Raw genomic sequence first — 5263 nt, 5'->3', positions numbered from 1 at the left:
GAGTCTGGCTTCCAATCAGCCTGAATCTGATAAACCCCCTTTTGAGACACTGACGGGCCTTGACACACTCTCAACTACTGGGAGCCACTGACAGTAAAACAGGCTGCTTGGACCATCGCAAAGGTCAGAGAAACAACCAGAGCTAGAGCCGGACTGAACAAAAAGGTTCATCTCTAAAACAAGGTCACTCCTTCAAAACTGAGACAGCTGGCCGTTTTATCTAGAAACCAACACAGAGAGTCAGAGGAAATGAAGAAACAGGAATATGCCCCAAACAAAAGAACAAGATGAAACTTCAGAGGAAAAAAAAAAAGAACTTAATGAAATTATCTCTTTCTGTCCTCTTCTCTCATCCATTCTTGTCCCCAGCTCAATATACTCCGTACTCACTCATTTATTTGTCTAGGTGGGGGGCAGTATTCCCTCACTGAAATGTGAACTCCATGAGGGCCAGGACTTGTGGTCTTTTTCTTCACCTGCTGTCTAGAAGAGTACTTGATAATGGCAAGCGCTTAACAAATATTTATTGAATGAATGAATGGATTTAAGAATAATCGAGAATTAATATATAATAAATATATAACAAGTAATTAAAGAAGGCTAATGACGTTGAGGGTAGCTCTTTCATTCTTAGTGGTTGTCAACATGGCAAACGGACAATTCCACCCAAATCGGTCCATAATTGCATGTCCCAGGCTGGCACGGAAAGGACCCTGGGCCGCATCCCCACCGTGTCCAGGAGGAGTTCACTGGAGCAGTGCTGCCCCCACCTGGCAGTTTCTGAGAACACAAACGGAGGAAGGCGACAGTCTCTGCACTCCGCCCAGGCATCCTGAGTGCGTCCTTACCGCGTTCCAGGTACCGGTCAGCACTAGAGACACAGCAGTGAACGAGACAGACCCAGTCCCTGCGCTCCCAGCGTCTTCAGTCCAGTCACAGAGACGGGGCGACAACCTTGGACAGGGCGCTTACACGGAAAGCTCGCGTGGAGGACCTGGGAAAAGAGACCTGAGAAAACAAGAGAATTATCTGCCCAAGAGAGACGAAAGGATCAGAGCGGCTTTTAACTGAAGTTAAATAATGCTTTCTGTTCCTCGTTGGTTTTTTTTTTTTCTTCTTGTTTTTCTTACCTGCAGGAAAATAACGCATAGCATAAAATGGACCGCGTTAACCATTTTTAATTGTACAGTTTGGTGGCATTAAGTACGATCAGCACCACCGTCCACCTCCAGAACGTTTTCGTCTTCCCAAATGCAGCTCTGTACCACTAAAGGGTTCCCACTCTCCCTCCCTCCGCCCCTGAAAACCACCATTCCACTTTCTGTCTCTGTGACTTTGACTATTCTAGGCACCTCACATGAGTCGAGTCAGTATTTGTCCTTTAGAGACTGGCTTACCTCACTTACCATAATATTGTCAAGATTCACCTACGTCATAGCATGTATCAGAATTTCATTAATTTTCAATATTATTGACTAATATTCAATTGTATGTATTTATCACACTTTGTTTATCGATGGACATGTGGGTTGAATGCTGCTATGAATACGCGCATACAGATACCTGTTCTCATTCCTGTTTTCACTTCTTTGGGGTATTTTTCCTTTGTTTCTTGCTTAAAAGGCAGACAGTATAGGTTCGTGCTCAAGGCTTATGCTGGGTTCCACTGGTAAAGGTCAGTCAGACCTTGAAATTAGAGTTAGCCCTTCCCAGCCACATGCTGGTGATATGGCACTCATATAGCACATTAATGTCAGATGAAGCCCTGAGCTCAGCAACTCAATGCAATAAAGGCCCAATGCAGGTTTCTGGGGACTGTTTCCCACCTGCCGACTCAGGGATTGAGGGTTCGTCCAACTTACGAGGCTGTCAACTCAATAAGGGTGACAAAGTCACTGCCCCAGAAGAAGAAAGAGATCACTCTTGACTATCTTAGCCCAGGGGTGACATAGTCCACTGGCCAGAACTGGTCACATAGCCCAACCGAACTGCTAAGTGGTCTGTGAAACACAAAGGAACTAATGAAATCATCAGTCAGCATTGATTGACAAGGGCGTGGCTCGTCATTACACTGCAGAGACTCTTTCAAAGAGAAAACGAACAGCTGCCGTTTTTAGGGTGCTTGCACCGCAGAGAGCCCCCAGGTCTCTCAGTCTAGATCCAGACCACCCACAGAATTGCCCTAATCTCCTCTAACACCACTAAAACTGACTCTAATCACACAAAAACGACTTTAAATGACGTGTTCTCCAGAGCGGCATTTTGAACAGGATCTAGGGTAAAGGTGGCGGATAGCCGATGCCAACAGCCAATAGCTGCAGTTGGTGGGCAACGGCAGCATTATGCTGAGGGTTCTGAGGTCACAGCAGCCACAGGCAAAGCCGGGCTGAATGGCAGTGTTTGCCCCATGCACAGAAAAGGAAGTTGAGTCCATGCATGCCAGCAGCGACACGTCCCTGTCCTAAATTCTGGGTCACTGTTGCACTGCCTCCTGAAATACAACCCCAAATGATATTGTAGGGACAAAGGTCACATTTAGAGGTCATAAAATTTATCTTAACAAAAATTAATAAGAATGTAGGAGGAAAATCCAGTACCGCTCTTGACGGTCTCGTGGTTCTGTTCCGAATTTTGAAAACTCCTTTTTTGGGAAAACAAATGAAAGAGCTAATAGTAGAGTTGCAGTCAAAAGATTATTAAAGAAACCTTATTCCCATAGTCACATAAGTGATATGATAATGGATGTGTGTTGCTTCAGACACCACAGTGACTGTATTTGTATAAATAAACCGATTTGGATTTAGAAAGAAATGTATCAGAAAAAAATAATTTGAGCTCTGTGGAAAAAGGAAATACATTTCCAAAGCTGTCAATCCCTTATTTACTGTACTTTCCTAAAAATAATAATAAATTCAAGCAGCTATGTTTTATTATCGATTGTAATGTTTTCCAAAGCTGTTATATGCTAGGTCTAGAGACTACACTTGACCTACTTACAGTGGTTTGTGTTAAAAGGAGTTTTTGTGGTTTTTTTGAGAATTTCTATTCTTAATTAGGTTAAGGGCAAAAAGGGATTAAGGTAGGTGAAGAATCTTAATCTTCATCCTTAGTGAGGAGCCAAGGCTTCTAGAAATGTCCATCATCCATTCCTAATGATAGGCATTCAACACATTTTTCTTGAGAACCCATATATGCCAGGCAGTATTCTAAACTCTTGGAACACATCAGTGATCAAAACAGGCAGCAACGCCTGATTATTTGACCTATCTATTTCTGTGTAGCAGAAAATTTTTTGATAGTGTTGAGGACTGGAAAAGATTTTTAACATTTTTTCTGGCACTCACTTAGAAATTATCATTAAAAAAAAAACAAAAACAACAACAACAAAAAACATCTGTGCTTCCACTCATGGTTTTGAAAGTACTGTGTTCATAACAGAAATATGTACTGAGAGATTTTTCTGTGGTAAGGAAATGCGCTAAGAAGTATAAGGGGGTATAAACATGTATAAGACATATCTGTAAACTTATCCTTTGGTGGGTTGCACCCACACCATGGTTTCAAAAAAAAAAAAATACTATCATTGCAATGTTACAATGATTGGGCAATGTCATAATTCCATTAAAGAGCATAGAGTTGTAAGTCTGCCTTTTGCTAAATAAAAGTCCCTTGTGGCTCAGATGAGTGTACCTTGGGGATCGAAATGGGAAGCAAAGAGCAAATGGCAGCCTCGGTGGCATGAATGGGCACTTAAACCCGGCTCCGAAAATCATGGTCCTACAGGATAAAGATGCACTTAAAATAGCCAAAAACCCAGAGGCAGAAATGAAAGGCACTCTGCCTGCCATCTGATCGTCAGAGACCATATATTATCCTCTCCATTTAGATCTACCATTGAGGACTACGCGTTACGATAGCAGGCAGTCTTGAGGAGGTGACTGGTATATCTTGACTTACACACGGTGCAAGTCAGCCAGAGCTGAAGGGAGCTGCCACATTTGTGCTGAAAGTGACAGTCTGAGCCGGAGATGAGAGCAGGAGAGCATGAAGTCGGACACCCCGATTAACCGAAAACACTTGGCCACATTTTGCATCCTCAACAACATTCTACGACTTCTTGGTTTCAGATATTTGACTTAATGCTCACTTTTCTATTTTTAATTTTCACATAAAGTGGTCAGGAAAACTTCTATAGGCTTCTTGGATTTTTCTCCAAGGGCCTTTAAGAATAATATTTTGATGAGTTAGATATAAATGATTCAGAAACATATGGACCATATTTACTTTGATATATCAGAATTTAACACTAAGTGGCGTTAACATACTTGGCTATACTCTGTGTTCTAGGGGAGCCAAATCTTCGGGGAGAGTGAGGCAACTGGCACTTTGCTGCCTTCGTGTGCTTCTCCCTCTTTTAACCTTTTCTTTCATGCTGCCTGGAGCAGGTATTAGATTTCAGGTACGTTGTAAGGAATAAGAGCCAGCAGCTTCAGGGATCCCACTTCTATTTCCCAGGAAGAATGGGGATTCCCCTGAGATACTCTGTTCAGCAGATATGAACAAACACAGCTAAAAACCCAAACTGTGTTCTCAGCCCCATCGAGGCAGTCTTTTTCAGTGTTTCATCCAATTCCAGCTTTCTGCTTGGCAGGGCGGGTGGCAACAGGACCAGCTCCATAATTTGAGGGGCTCGATGCCGAATGAAAATGTGGGTCCCTTGTTCAGTAGGTATTAAGAACCTCAAGATGGTAAAAACGGAGTGTTAAGAAGTGTGGGGGTCTACGGCCATGCCACCCTGAACAAGCCCGATCCTGGCTGATCTCGGAAGCTAAGCAGGGTTGGGCCTGGTTAATACTTGGATGGGAGACCACCTAGGAAGACCAGGTCCTATAGGCATAAAAAATGAAAAGAATAAAAATAAATAAGTGATTGTAAGCTGACAAGTTCCTTGCAATCTGTGAAGTCAACCAAGGGTTGCCTCGCCAAATAAAAAAAATAAAAAATAAAAAAAAAAAACGAAGAAGAAGCCTGGGAAGCGTAGCAGCGTAGCCCAGGAAGCCAGCTCTGCATGGCGATCTGCTGAGGCATTTTCTCCCTTGAGATTTCTCGTTGCAAAGAAAAACTAGGTGATGGCAGAATGATCGGTGTGAACTCAGATTAAAGATATATTGTAATATGGAATTAGGATTTAAGGATTTGGATTCCCCAAGCACTGTTAACTAAAATCAAGAGATAGAATCCTACATCACTGAAGATTTCAAAG

The 5263-nt window shown here is 42.7% G+C and overlaps 1 pseudogene; it reads left to right on the top strand.

Annotated features, from left to right (window-relative positions):
* Positions 1–4777: 4777 nt before the first annotated feature.
* LOC111739325 lies at positions 4778–4896 on the top strand (annotated as a pseudogene).
* Positions 4897–5263: the final 367 nt, after the last annotated feature.

The sequence above is a fragment of the Pteropus vampyrus genome, unplaced genomic scaffold, assembly GCF_000151845.1.
Source record: "Pteropus vampyrus isolate Shadow unplaced genomic scaffold, Pvam_2.0 Scaffold49, whole genome shotgun sequence".
Classification (NCBI taxonomy): Eukaryota; Metazoa; Chordata; class Mammalia; order Chiroptera; family Pteropodidae; genus Pteropus; species Pteropus vampyrus.
Note: the sequence above shows the minus strand (reverse complement) of the source record. Positions and strands in the feature narration are given on the sequence as shown.